We start from the raw sequence: 20,601 nt of genomic DNA, 5'->3' as shown, positions 1-20,601 counted from the left end.
CTTGTAGATGTTGTGTTTTTTACAAATTGAAGGTTTGTGGCCAGCCTGCCTTGAGCAATTCTATCCACACTATTTTTTCCAACAGTATGTGCTCACTTTTGGTTTCTGGGTCACAGTTCAATACTTCTCACAATATTTCAGATTTTATCATTGTCATTATATTACTTATGGTTATCTGTGATCAATGATCTTTTATGTCACTATTGTAATTGTGGGACACCATACACTCTGCACATATAAGATAGCAAACTTAATTAATATCATGTGTGTTCCCACTTCTTCAGCAGCTAGCTGTTCTTCCATCTCTCTTCTTCTCCTCAAGCCTCACTATTCCCTGAGACACAACAATATTAAAATTAGACCAAGTAATAACCCTGCAATGGCCTGTAAGTGTTCAAGTGAGAAGAAAAGCATCATACATCTCCCACTTTAAGTCAAAAGCTGGAAATGATTAAACTTAATGAAGAAGGCATGTTGAAAGCTGAGAGAGGCTAAAAGCTAGGTCTCTTATAACAAACAGCCAACTTATGAACACAAAGGAAAAGTTCTTGAAGGTAATTGACAGTGCTACTACAGTGAACAAATGAACGATGAAGAATGTAAAACAGGCTTGTTGCTGATATGGAGAACGTTTTATCAGTCTGGATAGAAAATCAAACCAACTACAACAAGGCCCAAATTATCTTCAATTCTCTTCAGGCTGAGAGAAATGAAGAAGAAAAGTTGGAAACTAGAAGAAGTTGGTTGATAATTTTTAAGGAAAGAAGCCATCCCAAAATAAAAGAAAAAGTGCAAGGTGAAGTAGTAGCATGTGCTGATGTAGAAGCTTTAGCACATAATCTGGAAAATCTAGCTAAGATAATAGATGAAGTTTGTTACACTAAACAAGAGATTTTCAGTGTAGATGAAACAGACTTATATTGAAAGAAGATGCTGTCTAGGACGTTCATGGCTAGAAAATAAGTCAATGCCTGGCTTTAAAGCTTCAGTGCACAGGGTGACACTCTTGGTAGGGGCTAATGCAGCTGGTAAATTGAAGTTGAAGCCAATACTGATTAACGATTCTGAAAATAGCAAGAATTATGCTAAATCTACTGTGCCTGTACTCTATAAATGGAGCAAAGTCTGAATGACAGCATATCTGTTAACAGTATGGTCTACTGGATATTTTTATCCCGCTCTTGAGACCTACTGCTCAGAAAAAAAAGAGTCCTTTCAAAATATTGCTGTTCATTGACAATGTACCTGACCACCCAAGAGTTCCGATGGAGGTGAACAAGGATATTAGTGTTTCTAAGCTCGTTAACACAACATCCATTCTGTAGCCTCTGAATCAAAGAGTAATTTCAACTTTCAAGTTTTATTACATAAGAACTAAACATGGTAAGGTTATTGCTGCCATAATGACTACTCTGATTAATCTGGGTAAAATAAATTGAAAATCTTCAGGAAAGGATTCACCACTCTAGATGACACTAAGGACATTTGTGATTCCTGGGAGGAGTCCAAAATATCAACAATAACAGGAGTTTAGAAGAAGTTGAGTCCAACTCTCACAGATGACCTTGAGGGGTTTAACTCTTCAGTGGAAGTAAATGCGGATGTGGTGGAATCAGCAAGACAACTAGAATTAGAACTGGAGCCTGAAAATGTGACTGAGTTGCTGCAGTTTCAAGATACAATTTTAATGCATTAGGATTTGTTTCTTAGAGATGAGCAAAGAAAGTCGTTCCTTGAGATAGAATCTACTCCTGGTAATGATGCTGTGAACATTCTTCAAATAACAACAAAGAATTTAGAATATTACAGAAACTTAGTTGATAAAGCAGTGGTAGAATTTGGGTTTGAAAGAAGTTGTACTGTGGGGAAAAAGCTATCAAACAGCATCACGTTACAAAAAAAAAAAAAAAATCTTTCATGAAAGGAAAAGTCAACCAATGTGGCAAACTTCATTGCTGCCTTGTTAGAAGAAATTGCCACAGCCACATTAACTTTAAGAAACCACCACCCTGATTGGTCAGCTGCCACCAACACTTGGACCAAACCCTTTACCTGTGAAAAATCACAACTTGATGAAGGAACAGATAATCATTAGCATTTTAGCAATAAAGTATTTTAAAATTAAAGTATGTGCATTGTTTTTTAGACATACTTCTATTGCACACTCAGCTGCTTATATTGTAATGTAAACATGACTTTTTTATGCATTGGAAAACCAACAAACTTGTATGACTCACTTTATTGCAATGTTTGCTTTACTGCAGTGGTCTGGAACTGAATCTGTAATATCTCCAAGGTATGCCTGTATATCTTCATGTATAATAGGGAAGTAATTCTACTGATACAGGTATGGTAGAGCTTAGATAATGTCTCTTATATCAAGCATCTAGATTAGTAGCTGACTATCATCAAAATGAAAACACATGTTTGTGAATTAATATTTCCACTGTTCTATCTTGTTATTGGTAGGTGAGAGTGGTGGTGAACTTTCACCTCAAATTGTTTGATTTAAATAGTTGAAAAAATATAAACAAGTAAGGAGACAAAAGACAAATATATTGCTTCTATGATGACAATACGATCATATTTCTTCTGAGTGCTCTATGACCTTCCTCCAATCTAAGCAACATTTCCATTTCTACTAGAAGCCAGAGAGATTCACACTGTTACCCTTCTTTCTGTCTTTTGGAAATTTGCAGTGATAATAAGTTGATTTAAAATCCTTACTTAATATCAAGAACAACTCTTCCTGTCAACATGGTAATAAAATGAACACTGAGGATGAAGAGAGAGAGAATGATAAAGTGCATTCAGTAAAACATAAACAAGTAAAGGATGTGGGCGCAAGGTATATAGGAAGTATTAATAGTTGTACTCCTCTCACATATTTTGTCATGTGTGAAATAATTCAAAAGTAAGATGTAAGTAAACCTAAAAGAAAAACTAAAACTCCCTTTAGGAAACCTAAAAGTGAATAGATTCACACTTCAACAAACTTTTGACGATATGTCAGCAAGATGGAAAATAACTACAAAAGGAAAGCTGCAGATACAAGAAGAAATGTTGAGTGAAGAACATGGAAAGCATGTAGATAAACCACAGGGTCTGTGTGAAATAACAAAAAAATTAAATTTGGGAATACAGAAAGGATATAATTAAAATATGGGACAATAAGTAAGACTAGCAGGTGATTTGATTTTTATAATTCTAAGGTCCCTATGTTATATAAAGAAGGAATAGAGAAAATGATTAATGTAGACTTTAAGTAAATAAATCTGTTAAAATTTCATGGTAACTATTAAAAGAATAAAGAGGGAAATAGAATTTAAATAAAAACTTCATGTAAAAGATGCAGAAAAAGTGATAAAAAGTAAAAGCGATGAAGCAAAAGAGGAACATACAAAACAAGAAATAGGATGGTAATGAATCCAAATATATCAGCAATCCTAATAAATGTAAATAAATTAACTTTCTAGTTAAAGGTTAAATTCAATAAAAGATAAGATCCAGGATTATACTATCGAAGAATCACACATGAAAATAAAAACATGGAAAAACTGATACACAAAGGATAAGAAATTAGGCAGCTTAAATATTAGTCAAAGGAAAGCTGGTGTATCTATATTAATATTATAGAGTGAAGTCTTTAAGGCACAAAGCATCATATAGAATGGAAAACATCATAAAACAATGATAATTATACACTCATTTCAACTTTGATGCCTCTAATAACTTGCCTCAAAACATATAAAGAAGTCAACAAACCCATCATACCAAGGAATACACAGTGTTCTCAGGTACGCACGGAACTTCAGAGAAAGCCGAACCACATGGGGAAGACATAATGCACATATCAGCCAATTCCAAGGAATTATCAGACAGATATACTTCTCTTAGCACAACGAAGTTCAAAGTCAGAAAAAAACATTTTTTTTTGAAAAATTTGTAGATTTGGAAATAGGAAAGCATATTTAAAACATACAAGAAAGCAATAAAGTCTGAAAACCGATAAATTCAACAGTTAACTTAAGATATTAGGGAAAATATAAGAAACCCAAGCAGAAGAAATGCAATTATAAAAACCAACAATAATAATGAATGAAATAGTAAATAGAGATACAGCAGATTAAAACAAAAAGATTAACAAATCGAAAGGCTAATTCTTATATATTTAATATATGTGTGTGTCTAATCTACTCTCAATATTAAACTATTAATCCTTTCTTTCCTAAATATATATCAACAATGATTGTTATATTTTTTCTATTTTTATATTTACACAGGGAAATGTGATATTCACCATGTTTCACTTAGTGTTTTTTAACTCAGTATCATTTTTGAGGCCAATTTTGAGACCCATGTGTATAGAGAGATACTTTATCCCTTTTAACTCTTGCCCAGTAATATATAGATTAAATTTTTATCCATCTATCCCCCATTTGCTATCTACTAATAGTATTTCAAAGCACATCCCTGAATTTTCCTATGCATCTCTGTTACACGTTACCCTAAAGAGAAATGACAAGCTTTTTAGAGAAGTGGCATACTCAATTTCCCTAAATGTTGGCAAATTGATTATTTAAATGGCATTTAGCAGAAAATCTAACAAAACATTTTTCTTCACATTAAAAAAGAAATCCTTAAATTGCTTCTTAGTTTCTATAAAAATGGAAGAGTGGAGAAGTATTCAGGGCTTTATGTTTTATTCAATTGGATCAATATCCTCCATAATCCTGTGAATCACCTTTTTAAAAAATTTGTAAAACTTAAGACAATATTTTATAGTTTTGCTCCACATTGTTTGAAATTTAGAAACTTTTATTTCTAATTAGATTGCTATGACATTAAGTGTGTGTGTGTGTGTGTGATTGGTAGGTATATAAATTATCTACTACATGCAAGATATAAAAATATGATAAAGTGTTTGGACCTTACCCTTAGAAAACAATATCTCAATAACTGTGGTGTGGCTGAGATGATGTTCAGGTATCATCTCATATTTGCCTACATTTCTAAGTTTATTTCTACATTGCCAAGTTTGTCGCTATAACATGGCCATTTCCTGTATAGGAGACAGATGCTCTTTAGGTGTGTCCATCATAAAACTAGTTTAATAAATCAGGACACGTTGAAAATAAAATAAGCCTCAAGCATAAAGCAGGACCAATCCTTGAACAAAGTGTATATTCAATATATACTCCATTGGCTTCAATAGTGAAAATATACTGTGAGCTGTCACAAAGTTGGTAGGCTCTGATCCCCAGCGGGTACTGTGCCTGTCCTTTGCATAACTAGAGGGATTGTTAGTCCTCTTTGCATACATCACGATTGTTAATAAAGTGACATTTGTCAAAATGAGTAAGCACCTGTTGCCATGGAAGGTGCCATAAGCAAGATTATAAAACAAATTGTTGTAGTTGGCTAGGAACCAGGAGGAAGATGAACACCAGAAGAAAAGGCATTCTTTCCTTAATTCCTCATACCCATTTTACAATGCATTGCATACAGTTGTTTATGCAGAACACAGGCTGTTTTCTTTTTTTCTGAAACCTCATGTAACCGATGGTATTTTAAATGAGCTCTAATACAAAATGCCTCACACACTGCTATCCTATGCCTCATTTAACCCATTATATGGGTTCCCTCTTGAAACATTTAGTCTTCATTTGTCTATTTTTCCTGTAACTTATTTTTAGGAATAGAAAAATCATGTCCTGGGAAGCATGTCTTCTGGCACATATTTAAAATACCTAAGGGGGCTCAGGTAACATCAAGACCCTAGTAGGTGCAGACGGGTCCCCACCAATATCTTGGCATTTTATTTCAATTATTTACTATCTTTCAATATGGCCCACAGCATGAAGATTTTGCATATACCAGTTTATTTTTTAATTGAAAATTGAAATAATACCAATACTCATAAAAAAATCCATTCAATTCTATTCAGTAAACAGTCTTCCTCTTCATGCCAGTAGATATCTGTAACTCTTTCCCCAGGTTCCTTATTTAAAGTATCTTTACCAAAAAAAGCAGACAGGCTTCAAATAACCGTCTGACATTGGAGAATGACAATATTTTTTCTTGTGAATTAGCATCCTAGCTAGGCACTGATATGAGATATACTGACATAGCTTTCCTGCCAAATCTCATTCTTGTATTGTTCATGAATAGATTCATTATTTTGGTACAAAGACTTTAAATATCAAGTTTAATTGATCTTTTATATCACACTTCTCCAGAATTTTTTACTGAAGGATAAATTTGTTCCTCTAAAAAGCACAGCCTGTCCCGAGCAGATGCATGCCATTAAAAAAAAAATCACATAAATGTCTTCTTTTGGTTCTATCACAGCCTAACATATGAATCCATGTTTATTGTGGTAATGATTCAAACTAGTAAAATGGGGTATAATTTTTGTTTGTATTATAATTGCAGTGCTCCTCATTTCTAGGTACCCCATACTGGCTATTCTCATGTTTTATGTGAATCTCAGGGTGTATTGACTAGCTCTGTGATCTTGGAAAAAATGACTGGCTGCAAAAAGTTCTCTCATTTCTTCTGCCAATCCCATTCTCTGAAGAGGAAAATGTAAGACTATGTGTGCAAAAATTCTAAGACACTGAGAGTCCAAAGAAAATAGAGAATAGATATTTAAGCTTGAGACCAGAAAGCATTTGTGATTATTAAGACTGAATTCTTGTGACTTTGAGTCAGAATGGCTTGTTTTTAGTTGGAAGTTATCTTCTAGATCCTTATTCTCTGATTATATGCAATTTGGAAATGTCCTACATAAAAACTGCTGCCTAACTTGTCACCTGGTTTTCTTCCAATGCACAGAAAGAACTAGAAGCCCTGCAACAAATGGATTATGTGCACCATCTGGCCATTTTGTGTCGCATACTAAATTTTAAACTAAAAATGCCTTTCTTCTTCCCATACTAGAACATAAGAAATTTGCTATCTTTTCTGGCTTGATGTATAACTTAATTTATTTGTTAATATAAGTTGTTGATGGCTAAAATTGTGTAAAATGTAGTTATACATAATTTTTAGCTTCAAAGTCACAAATTTTGTCACTTTATTATGGAGGAATTGCAAATATCTCTAGGGTATAAACTCAGCCTGATTTCTGGATATCTGTTTTTTTCTATTTGCAACTTCAAATATGTGTGTAACGCCATTGCGAACTCTCAATTTTGTTAGGTGTCTTTCAAGTATATATGAGAAGTTAACATATGCATATTTTATATAATTTTTACATGTAAGTGCATATGAGTTCCTCTGAACTTTGAGAAACTAAACTGTCCAGAAAGGTATGTTTTTACATGTAGCCATTTGTAATTTGGTAACCACAGGAAATGTAAATCTGAAAATAACTATAAAACAGTTAAGGATAAGTATATAGTGTGATTCTTTTCCTTATCTAATATAAATTTTTAAAGCCACAGGAAAAGGAGCCGAAGACTGGACTATAACAAGTTTGGAGGCTATGAATACATAGAATGATACCAATTTATGGAAATACAGATTGATATTAGCTCATGTTATTGAGGGCCTACTCTTTGCCTTTTTTGTGTATGTATGTATGTATGTCTTTATTTATTTATTTCTGTATTTATTTATTTTTAGAGACAGGGTCTCACTCTGTGGTTCAGATTGGAGGGCAGTAGCGCGATCACAGCTCACTGCAACCTCAACCTCCCAGGCCTAAGCAATCCTTCTGCTACAGCCTCCCAAGTAGCTGGGACTACAGGCACGTGCCACTGCACCCAGCTAAATTTAAAAATATTTTGTAGAAACTGGGTCTTTCCCTGTTGCCCAGGCTGATCTTGAACTCCCGGGCTAAAGCGATCGTCCCACCTGGGCCTCCCAAATTGCGGGGATTACACGCACAAGCCACCGTGCCCAGCCACCATTGCCTTTATACATATTACCTCATTTAAATATGCATTTTTCCAATGGAAGGAACTGGAGCTTAGATAAATTCTATACCTCTCAAAATAACACCACGTGGATTTTTAAAAAAATCTTTAAGCATTTACCTACTTATTTATTTGGCTAATGGGAAAAAAAAGCTCCCAGTCACAAACATCCCCCGTCACAAACATCACGATCCATGATGATAGAGCAAAATCAGATATGCTAAATTTAGCCAAATGTATTGCATACAGTAGGTCATCAATACATGCTTATTGAATTAATTAAAATCCAACTTGAAAAGGAAATTGACCCTGTCAAATATTTGTATATTTTATCTCATCAAATTTAGTTGTGTGTGAGCCAAAGAAAACATATGAAAAGTGTTTTATTTTGCAGGGACAGATGTATAAAATATTATCTAATTTTAATATACTAAAGGCATAGTTATAGTTTTCCTTTAAACATCATTTTGACCTTAATGATGTGACTTACTATTTTACCCTCCAAAAACAGTACACTTTATAATTATAATTGCTGGAACACGCCACTTTCTAGAATTACGAAAAATAATTCATTACACATAAAGGCTTTATTTTGGAATGAATAAATGAATGTTGGCTGTCATCGTAATTTGTGCCTCCCGAAAGATTGGTTTCCTACCTCTAGATAGAGAGAAAATAAAATTTAATCTTTAAGAATTCACATTTCTTGTTTGGCAAGAGTTTGTATTGCTACTAATTAGCTGAAATAGAAATTAAAGAATCTCGGCTACATTGAACAACTGGGCTTTGAATGTCTAAAACTGTTTCCTCAGAAGAGAACAGGTGATGTCATTGCATCAAGTCACTGGGATGAATTGCTGAAAGGGAGATGCATGGAAACAATATCGTACCCTCAAAATTTCCATTGAGGAGCACAATGTCTCCATATACACTATTACCAGTTTCCCTTCAGAATTTTCTCTATGTCTGCTTTTAATTATCACAAATTCATTTATCCCCCCTATTTAAGTTCCCCCTCCCTCTTCCCCTATATTTCCCCTTGAACCTATCTTTTCTGTATCCATTGCAGAGAGATCACTTCGTTGTAACTGAATACAGATCTGAATGCTTACCACTTGCAGAGTCCAATTCACAAAAGTGAGGTCTGGTGGAAAGAAAGGGATTTTACTAACCAAAACTAGTAAAGGGGATGTGGCCGGATTCCCATCCAAAGCAACCACTTCAATTTTGGGGGTGAGGGTAGGAGTTTAAGTGTGGAAAAATTGATAAGGAAGGCGCGCAAAATTGTGCTGAGTACAATGTCTGTGTGTCTTGCTCTGGTGGCTATTTTGTGTCTCAGTCCTCCTGAATCACGAGCTGGCAGCATCTCAACAATGGCGGGGTTGTTGACTAGCCAGCCACCTTGAAATAATCTTGGGAATTTTGCAGCTGAGTCTCCAAGCTTCCTTTGTCAGACTCAAGATTAGCCCCTGCAACTTCTAAGAAGGCATATAGACGACAGCATACAATTAGATAAATGTGAAGGGAGTATACATGGTAGGAAAGGGAGGGATATGGAGTCTATTTTATGGCTAAGAGAAAAGGCTTCTACAGTTTTCTTCAAGGTTTTATCTTGAAACCCAAGACTAAAAAAAATAAAATGCATTTTGAAGTTAAGCTATCTGGTTTTTTAATGATTTATAGCTCTGGGGGTCTTCTCTTTTCTAAATATCCCCAAGCCCTAGGATGTATTTTGGGCAATAATTTGTACTAAATATGTGAGTTCAAAATGAGATATTTATTTACCTTGTACTTTATGTTGCAAATTTCCTAAAACTGTAATTTTAACAATCTACACGTTTATATTTATGTGATGGTTTTGTTAATTTCATTTCAACACTTTTCTCCAACAAGTGGATTTATACAAAACTGACAATGTGAATCTTCTTCAGCATCCCCCTTCAACATCTTAATAGGATAAAATGAATCATAATTTTAAACTACATTTCTTAATTTAAAGAAAAAAATTATGTGGACATATTCACATTCAAGGTGAGTATCCAGCAAACAGTAAATCAGGCAGGTGGTTATGTTGGGAAATGGTAGCAAAACATTTACAATTGATGCCATATGGCTTTCAGCCTAGTAGGGCCAACTAGCTGTGTTCAATGACTCTGGGGAAATTAAGCTGTTTGAAGGTCATTAATGCTAATTCTAAACCTCTGGGGCAGTGACAGGAAGTTGGCAGCAATATGCAGGGAAACCATACCTCCAACTGAGTGGATAAGCCTCCTTCATAAGTGGACCTAGGATTGTTCTTGTTGGGCCTGTGCTCTGATTTGGAGACAAAGAACCAGGTATAACCACTATTGCTGCATATACACAGCAGGCAGTAACTTATATTCTGATCCTGCCATTGTCTTTCTTAAACTGACCAGGAGTCCTTATCATAAAGTTCAAATCCCCTTCCATTATCTTCCTGTTTCAGCTGATACCACTGTCCTCTGGATTAAGCCCCAGGCACATTAAGTTTCTAAGTTGACATTTTTAATTAAGTTTTAAAGACATATTTGGAGAATTTTTTAATGCACAAGTATATGTCCAGCTCAAATAATTCCACTTTCAATGTGCTTTCCTGGGTTTCTTGAATGCCATTGAGAAATTACAGTACATATAAAGAAAATAGAAAAGAAATAGTAATCACTGAATCAATGATTAGCGAAAAAAAAACAGCAAAAGCTAAAGCTTTTCAGCAATTAAGTTCACCAATTTTCAGTAAATAACTCAAGTGAAAAAAATTAATTTATCTACTTGAAAATGGCTAATGCAGAGTCAAAGATTAAAATGTTGGAAATAAATTTTCTTCTTCCACGCCAACCTTTAAGGAAAATATTATTGAACTCTTCTGGAACACAAAATCTTTGCAACCAGCATTATTATGTATATTATCCACTTACATTAAATTAAAACTCTATATGCATGAGGGAATGTTTCTTCAAATATTAACCATAAATAGAAATTAGAAAAATGTATAAAATTAGGTTGTATATTTCATTCCTAAGATTTTCTAGACTGGGTTTTCTGAAAGATGCAACACCATTCTCTTGATATTCTACAAATAGAAACACGCTACCCCAGAGCATTGGGTTCAGAACGTGCTACCCCAGAAGATGGCACCTTCACATTTGAGAAAATCACAAAGGAGAAAGGTCTCTGACCTTCTCCAATCCTTCTTCTCTGAAGCAAGCTGTAAAAGAATCTGATCTTCAGCTGGGTGCGGTGGCTCACTCCTGTAATCCCAGCACTTTGGGACGCCGCCGAGGTGGGTGGATCACGAGGTCAGGAGATTGAGACCATCCTGGCTAACACGGTGAAACCTCGTCTCTACTAAAAATACAAAAAATTATCCGGGTGTGGTGGTGGCGCCTGTAGTCCCAGCTACTCGGGAGGCTGAGGTAGGAAAACGGTGTGAACCCGGGAGGTGGAGCTTGCAGTGAGCGGAGATCACGCCACTGCCCTCCAGCCTGGGTGACAGAGCGAGACTCTGTCTCAAAAAAAAAATAAAAAAAGAATCTGATCTTCCTCTGAAGTATGTGATAAGAGCCTCATGTGCCTCATATCTGGAGACAAGGAATGTCACACTGGGACACAGAAAATAATATGAACAAACAGGCCTTGCTAAGTTCCCCCAGCTTATTACCATTAGATCATACTCCTTCTGTTCAATCATGCTTCCTCATGACTGTCTACTCCCCATCCAACCTAAGCATAAATATACATAGATTTCGCCATTTCTTTGGGTCTTCATTTCTGAAGGTCCACATGTCACATAAAATTTACATTAAATAAATATGTATGCTTTTCTGTTGTTAAACTGCCTTTTGTTATAGGTGCTTCAGCCATGAACCTAGTGATGGATGAGAAAAAAAAATCCCTTCTACCCTACACTAACAAGGAAGGACGAGAGAGAGAATTCTAATTTCTTACCATAGGTATTCAATGTGATGAGAGGGTGGTCATTTGATGTATAAAATTAGGAATTCATTCTAAAACATGTTTGAAACTTTTGTTTAGTTTATTGCAGAGGAAGGGGCAAGTTTGGTGCTCCAAATTCCTGTTTTATTTGCCATCATAGAAAGGATTTGAATTTGCAAGACACTTCAGAAAAGTCTGATTTTTTTTTCACTTTAAATGTGGTATTGTGGTTACTGTAATGAGGTGGCATCGACACTGCTAATACTTACCCTTTGGAGTTTACCCCAAGGCTTTACCATAAGACATCATCCAGATCACTGTGCTTTCTTTTAAAAAACAAGTCTTTATTAAAAAGAAAAGCACAAACTAGACCATCACAAATAGAAATTAGTAATAGCCAGAAACGTATTTAGCAGCGATTTTTTTTCTTTTTTTTTTTAACAGTCTTGCTCTGTCTCTCAGGCTGGAGTGCAGTGGCGTGATCTCGGCTCACTGTAACCTCCACCTCCCAGGTTCAAGCAATTCTCCTGCCTCAGCCTCCCAGAGTAGTTGTAACTAGAGGTATCCACCACCACACCCAGGTAATTTGCATATTTTTAGTAGAGTTGGGGTATCACCATGTTGGCCAAGCTGGTCTTGAACTCCTGACCTCAGGTGACCCGCCTACGAAAGTGCTGGGATTACAGGAGTGAGGCACTGCACCCAGACTTATTTAACATCAGTTCTAAACATTGTTGACACATTGCAGTATCTAATTTTCTCTAGTATCCTTAATTAATTATATAATGTGACTTTTGAAGAATTCTTATATACATTAAGATAAAGTTCAAGAAGGCCATTAGCAAAGGATTTTAAAAAGAGTAGTTTTTTTACAAAGATTTTCCATTTTAAACAGATTTTTCTTATAAAATAAATTTCTCCATGTCTTTTAAAAATACGAAACTTGGCTCCCATTAAATATGCTCATTTTTAGTTACCCATGGGATACCCTTACTTATCTATGATAACAGATACTTGTCATAATTTCCTGTATACTCCTAATGTCAGAGGTATGTTTACAAGTGGTATCATTTACTTCTGGATTTCATTTCCAGCTATTTAACCTCCAGATTCATGATAAAGCATTTTTAAGATTATCTCTGAAAACAATACCTGCTTTTTATTTACTCAAAATATATCTACACTTAACATAAGTACACTTTGGATAAGCAGTTATTTTTAGGCAAACTTTTACTAAGATAAGTATATGACAACATAAATAATGGAGGATATCCATGTGTAGCTAAAAGTGAAAATATTTACTTTACCTGGAAGATGTGTTTTTTTAAAAAAAAAAACCCTGAAACAATTGATTTCATGCAAAAAAAGTGCTAAAAGAAAAATGCGTAATCTCTGTATGATAAAAACATTTTCTCGAGCTGTGCAAATGACCTTGTTGATTTTTATTTTATCTAAGAATGATTTTAATATGCAATAATACAACTTACAGCAACATATAACAATGCATTTAATAGTAATGCACAAAAGTAACAAAGCAATGCAGATAAAAATGTTATACTGAACTCATCATTTGACATACTTCCTGTATTAGAATAATTTGCTGAATAATGTCAATTATCAAAACATGTAGCTGCTATGTAGTCCCTTAAAAACTGATATTTCCAGCATGTATATAATACACATATAAGTATATTCGTGTTGAACATAGCTTTAGTACTTTTTATATTTTTTTAAAAAGAAATTGTATGCCTTTTGTTCAAAACCACTATAACTTACTTGACCTGTGTGTGATTTTTATTTTCCGTTAAAATATTTAATTTCCAATGTAGTTTGGATGTAGGACAGTCTGCATTTTAGGAAGCAAAAAAATAAATTTTAGAAAGGTAAAATATCAAAGCCAGTTTTGTAGTAATAGTGATGTCTAAAAGTTGAAATAGTAGCTGTCATTAAATGAGCACCTACTATATTTCAGGCACTAAACTGGATTCTTATAGACTCTTTAATAATAATATCATACATTATAAATGTGAAATTTTAGACTGCAAAGTACATAATTTGCTAAAAGTCACAGATGTAATAAACTGTCAATCCAGAATTTGAACTTAAATCTTTTGGCTGCAGAGAGGAAAACAAAAGAACGGTAGGTAAATAGCTAGATGAATCCGTTGACTGACAGTCGTATCAGCTTCCCTTTACTGAATGCTGATCTCATCACACCAGTATAACTTTGTAAAATGTGTTTATTATTTCCATGTTCAAAGTGAGTGACTTAAGGCTAAAAATGATAAGGAATGTGTCCTTGATGGCAGCTATCACTGGAAGATCCAGAATTTTAACCAATATTTCACTATCCAGTATTACTCATTTCAAAGCACTCAGCCTTTCTGCTATCACATACAATTTCCACTTCAAGTAACAAATTCAAATATAATCGGTACAAAGTTTATCCTACCCTGAAAATGAAATGTATAATATTCAAGAACAACTTGATGATTCACATCTGAGAAAACATAGTACTCTCAAAGTGACAAATACTGAATAAATAAATATTACCTCTGTATTGGATGTCTAAAAATGAGTAAGGACAAGATACTTCAAGCTGGAAAAATTAGAATGCAAACAAAAGACAACGGAGAAACCAAACATAGCTGGTCACATATGTATTTTTGTAACGATTTTTAAGTCTGGGAGTCTTGTTTCCTAAGCAAACATTTATTTTTTTGTTAGCCAGAAGTTTATATCTCCCTAGATTATGTAAAATACTGAAAAAAGAAATATGAAAACTTTATTTTTAGTTGTGTCATCAAACAGTGCCTTACATATTTGAATGACTACACTTTCAAAAGCTGCCAAACTTTAATTTCTTCTGTTAGTATCTATATCTACACATATTCAACATTCAAAGTAAGGAATCTTGTAGTGTGTGTTATATTGTTCAAGTATTGATGATTTTGTTGCAACTCTGGGAACACTTTTTAGCCCCTGAAGCCTGAATTAGGGGTATCTATATAGAGAGGAAATTATTGGCTTATCAAAAGTGTGCATAGATTCTGTAGGTCAAGTCTATCCATCATAGACTTCCTAAAAGGTGGATTAGATTTGAAGCTCTCCCAATTTATTTTGTTATGGTTTATTGGCACATTCATTTTGCACAACTGTTTATACAAAATAAATGGCTGCTGATATCTTAAGCCCCTCCATTAGTGGAGTCCAATTCACCATCTAAGATAACAAAAACATAGGAATCTTCAGTTCCTACTGCTACCATTACAGAAGGCTCAAGCTGTAGAATATTTGATGCTTTCTGCTCTCAAAGTTCTGATCCAGTCCTTTCTCTTACATAACATCTGTCCATGGCCTTGCTCAGAGGGACCCAGTGCTCATTCAAAGATCCCTTTATTGTGGTGAATGTTTAATTTCTTACTAATATTCATTCAAATGCAATACATGTATAGTTACATTCAGTCTGTGCTGCTATAATGGAATATAAGAGACTGGGCAATTTGTAGAGATTCTTCATGGTTCTGGAAACTGGAAAATCCAAGATGCAAAGGCAAGTGTCTGGTGAGGACCTTCTTTCTGTGTCATCTCATGGTGGAAGGTGAGACAGCAAGAGATTGAACTCCCAGCTTTAAGTTATTTTAAATCAGCATGAATCTGTTCACAAGGCTTCAGCCTTCATGACCTAAACACCTCCCATTGGGCCCCACCTCCCAACAGTGGTTCATTGGATTATGTTCCAACACATGCCTTTTGGAGGGACACAGCCAAACGATAATGATATATAACAGCATTTTCTAAGTGTTCATTTTGATGAATTTTGACAAATGTTTACAGTAGTGTAACAACCACTTCAATGGAGACGTTTCATCCTAAAAATTCCCTTGTTCTATAGATTCAATTTTTATATTCTTCTGAAATTTTATGCTGAAATCTAATACCCAATATAATGGTATTGCGAGTTGGAGGCTTTGGAAGGTGATTAGATCATAAGAACAGAGACTTAATCAAAGGAGTTAGTGCTTTTTATAAGAGACCCTGGAGATATCCCGTCCTTCTACAATGTGAGGAGACAAAAGAATGACAGCCACCTCTGAATCAGGAAGTGAGTCATTACCAGGCACTGAGTCTGTCAGTAACGTGAATTTGAACTTCTGGTCACGAAAACTGTGAAAAATAAATTTTGGTTGTTTATAAACTACCCAGTCTATGATATTCTGTTACAGCAACCTAAAGTACTATGTTACCTGGTGCCCCTTTGTAATCAGTCCTCGCCCCCAACCTGACACCTAGCCCCTGTCTACCCCACTCAGATTTGGGTGGCTACAGTTTTGGCTATTAAATAATGTCACAAAAATTGAATCATATACTATGTAGCTTTGATTGTTTTTTATTGAGTTTACTTAATGCGTTGGAGATTTATTCATGCTGTTACATATGTCTATATTGTATTTTTTTATCGCAAACTAGTGTTCCATTTGATTATACCTTTACTAATACATGGGCCTCTGGATTATTTCTAGTTTAAGGCCATGCAAATAAAGTTGCTATAAACATTAGCAAATGGGTCTCTGTATGAACATGCTTTTATTTCTCTTGGGTAAACATCCAGGAATTGATAGTTGAGTCATATGATAAATGTATATTTAAATTTAAAAGAAACTTCCCTATTGTTATCCAAAGCAACTATACCACTGATGTTTCTACATATCCTCATCAGTACTCCGTCTTCTGTGATTTGATTATAGCCGTCCTAGTAGCTGTATAGAGCATCTCATTGCAGTTTTAATTGCATTTTCCTAATGACTAGTGGCGTTAAGCAAATTTTCACTGCTTATTTGCCATTGGTATATACAGTGGTTCCACGTTCTCCGTGAGAGATTAGTTCTAGAACCCTGATGGATGCCAAAATCCAGAAATGCTAAAATTCCAACATTGGTCCTGTATAACCTGGGAAAATTAAAACTGAGCCCTCTGCATCCTTGGGCTGCCCAATCTGGGAATACTATATTTTCTATCCATAGTTGGTTGAATCTGTGAATGCGGAGCTCGTACACAGGAAAGGCCAACTATATTTTTTGAAAGTCCAGTTTTTAGTCTGTTTCTACCAGTTATAAAAATTTCCAGTTCGCATATATGGAAACTGTTTTTATGTGGATGGCTGAGGATTCTTTTGGAAAAACATACTGTCAAGAAAAGAACATAGGGATTATAAGCCTGACTCTATAGCAAAATCTGATTTTTTAAAAAGAAATTTTTATTAAAATGTCTAAAAAACACTGGGGCCCTGTTGACATCACTTGGATACCCGGCTGGTATAATCTATGACAGTATAAAGAGCCCGTCTATGTACTCTTCCATGGAATATGAGATGTTGAGGACTTTGGCATGTCGGTAGTTATGTCCACTGGTATTTATTTAGGCAGAGTATGGGGGGTTGCCAGGATTAAGAGAGGGCATAGGGTCAAGTGTGCATCCTGAGAAGCCATAAACAGAAAAGAAAGTGTAACCTAGTAAACCGTGCAGTTCCCGCAGGAATCTGGCAGGAATGGGACACAGTGGGCCCAGCATGGTCTACCAACCCCCTGCCGAATCCTTGAAATTCCTTCTGAAAACCTCCAGAAAGAAAGGACAGAGTACTGCATAGAGGGTTGAAGGTTCTGGTTTCTCCTGGCTCTTGTTTCTGTTTACGATTTGTATCTGTAGTAGTTTCCTGGGACTGCCCTAACAAAACAGCGCACAGTGGGTGGCTTAACCATAAGTGTACTGTCTCAGAGTTCTGGAAGGCAGAAGTCTAAAATCATGGTGTTGAAAAGGTGGCTCCTTCTGAGAGCCACAAGGAAAAAGCTATTCCAGAGAAGTCTCTCTCCTTATGTCATGCAGCTTTGGGTGTTTCTTGGTGTTTTAGTCTGTTCTCCTGCTGCTCATGAAGACATACCAGAGACTGGATAATTTATACAGAAAAAGAGGTTTAATGAACTCACAGTTCCATGTGCTGGGAAGGCCTCATAGTCATGGCAGAAGACGAAAGGCTCATTTCACATGGCGGCAGGCAAGAGAGAATGAGAACCAAGCAAAGAGGAGACCCCTTATCAAACCAACAGATCTTGTGAGACTCATTCACCACCACAAGAACAGTATGGGGAAAACCACCCCGTGATTCAATGATCTCTCACCAGATCCCTCCCACAACACATGGGAGTTACGGAAACTACAACCATGATTCAATTACCTCCCCCAAATCCCTCCCACAACACATGGGAGTTACAGGAGCTAAGACAGACCATATCGCTTGGCTTATCAATGGCATTCTTCCTGTGTCTTCACATCGCCTTCTCTGTATACCTATCTTTCCCTGTGTCCACATTTCTCCTTTTTGTAACTACAGAGTCATATTGGATTGGGCCCATCCTAATGACTTCATCCTGACTTGGTCATCTGCAAAGGCTGTATTTCCATACAAGGTCACATTCACAGCTACTGGAATTACCGCCTCATTATTTGCTGAAGGTACACAATTCAACCCATAACACTATCAGTCTAGTAATTGTGCCCTTTTAGGTAATTTCTGTTTTCTACTCATAATTTAAAATGAAAGCATCTTGAAATTATAAAAGACAATAGTGCTAAGAGAAAATTTCCATCAACCTATGATTTTAAACTCTTCAAAGTGCTAAGAGAAAATATCCATCAATCTATTATTTTAAACCTTTCTAAATTATTAAGAGTAAGATATATAAAATAAGATAATTTTCAGGACAGCCATGGTTGTTCATGCGTGTAATCTCAGCACTTTGGGAGGCTCGGGAGAGCAGACTGCTTGAGCTCAAGAGTTCAAGACCAGCCTGGACAAGATAGTGAAACTTCATTTCTACTAAAAATACAAACAATTAGCCTGGTGTGGGCATGGTGGCAAATGCCTGTAGTCCCAGTTACCCAAGAGGCTGAGGTGGGAGACCTGCTTGAGCCCAGAAAGTCAAGGCTGCAGTGAACCATGATTGCACCACAGCACTGCAGCCTGGGTGACAGCCTGAGACCCTGCCACATACACACACACACACATTCAAATAAATGATTGAGTTTACATACCAAAGAGCACCAAAATATATGCTTCAATGAGAAGAAAAGAGTGAGATCTAAGTGGCACTGAGTTATACAGAAACTTGAAAACACGTTGGTGTATCTAAATAATCAATAACCAAAGTAACAGCAATAATAACATTAAGGATAATGACTATTTAGCTTGGAATTTAAAAAACAATACATAATTATATTTACAAATTGCAATAATATAAAAACTGGAAGAGATGATCATATCTAAAATTTTCTACAGCCTTTAAATTGTTCAGGTAGAAGGAGATGATTGTTTCAAGTTGTACTTTGCTAATGCAACCTTGTGCTTCATTAGTGCTAATGCACTTTGTTCAACATTTAATAACTAAAGAGCAATGAAAAGCGACACAGATTAAATGGAAAAGGAAATATACAAACAACACACCCCCCAAAAATATGCAATCAAGTCAATGAAAAGCAGAAAACAAACGAAAAAAGTAAAGAAGTAAAAATACAGTGAAATTTTATTAAAGATGCAGAAATATATCCATATGTGTCAAAATCATATTTAGTATAAATACATTAAGTTCACTATTAAAAGACAGAGAGTACAAGCTATAATGACAAAGGATTTTTACACGCTGAGGGACATAAAATGATATGCCAAAATTTAGATTGTATAGTGACATTAATATCTCATTAAATATGCTAGAGCAAAATCTGAAATATATTCAAAAATTAACTTTGGGAGCCCGAGGTGGGTGGATCAAGAGGTCAGCAGATCGAGACCATCCTGGCTAACATGGTGAAATACCATCTCTACTAAAAATACAAAAAATTAGCCAGGCATGGTGGCAGGCGCCTGTAGTCCCAGCTACTAGGGAGGCTGAGGCAGGAGAACAGGGTGAACCCGGGAGGTGGAGCTTGCAGTGAGCCGAGATCGTGCCCCTGCACTCCAGCCTGGGCGACAGAGCCAGATTCCATCTCAAAAAAAAAAAAAAAAAAAAAAAGCTTTCCAGTTGAAATATCTTTATAACGTAATATTGAATTCTCATGGCTAAGGAAAAATAATTTTATAATTAATCAGGTCTAAATAAAATAAATTAAATACTGAAAGGGCAAAAAATTATCTTAAAGCTTTTACACTTCAATGCTCAGTTTTGCTGTGAACCTAAAACTGTTTTAAAATTAAATTATGTTAAATAGAAATAATTATTTGTGGGACATTTAATGTTTCTTGATTAACCCTTGGACTTGTAGAGATTTTAACTTAGAACAGGCATAAAAATTGTAACAATTGTTATTGTGAATAGAATAGAATATTGTTCTGAGAACAGTAAATATTTCTTGAGAATTTCGATGTGTCCGAGGCTGGAATATTTTCACATATTGTTTAACTCTTTTGTCTTATATACTATTTTGTCTTTAAAACAATCAGATGAGGAAAATGAGGCTCAGATAGCAACTAGCCTGACCCAAATCACACAGCTAGAAAGCAGAGGATGCAGGATTTAAACCCAGAACCTGTTTGACTATTCACTACACTCTACCACCTCCAAGGAACGTGGTGCGTATATGATACTTGAGGACATATCAACAGTCACGACTAAGATTTAGTAAAACGGTGGAGAAATGAAGACAATGTTGAAAGAGAAAGAGTTCTAAGCCAACC

General features: G+C 35.4%; 1 pseudogene; it reads left to right on the top strand.

The window, feature by feature from the left end:
- The first annotated feature begins 816 nt into the window (after window positions 1–816).
- LOC134733238 (putative ankyrin repeat domain-containing protein 19) overlaps window positions 817–20,601 on the top strand; it is a 259,365-nt pseudogene continuing 239,580 nt past the window's right edge.

Source organism: Symphalangus syndactylus, chromosome 17 (genome assembly GCF_028878055.3).
Source record: "Symphalangus syndactylus isolate Jambi chromosome 17, NHGRI_mSymSyn1-v2.1_pri, whole genome shotgun sequence".
NCBI lineage: Eukaryota > Metazoa > Chordata > Mammalia > Primates > Hylobatidae > Symphalangus > Symphalangus syndactylus.
Note: the sequence above shows the minus strand (reverse complement) of the source record. Positions and strands in the feature narration are given on the sequence as shown.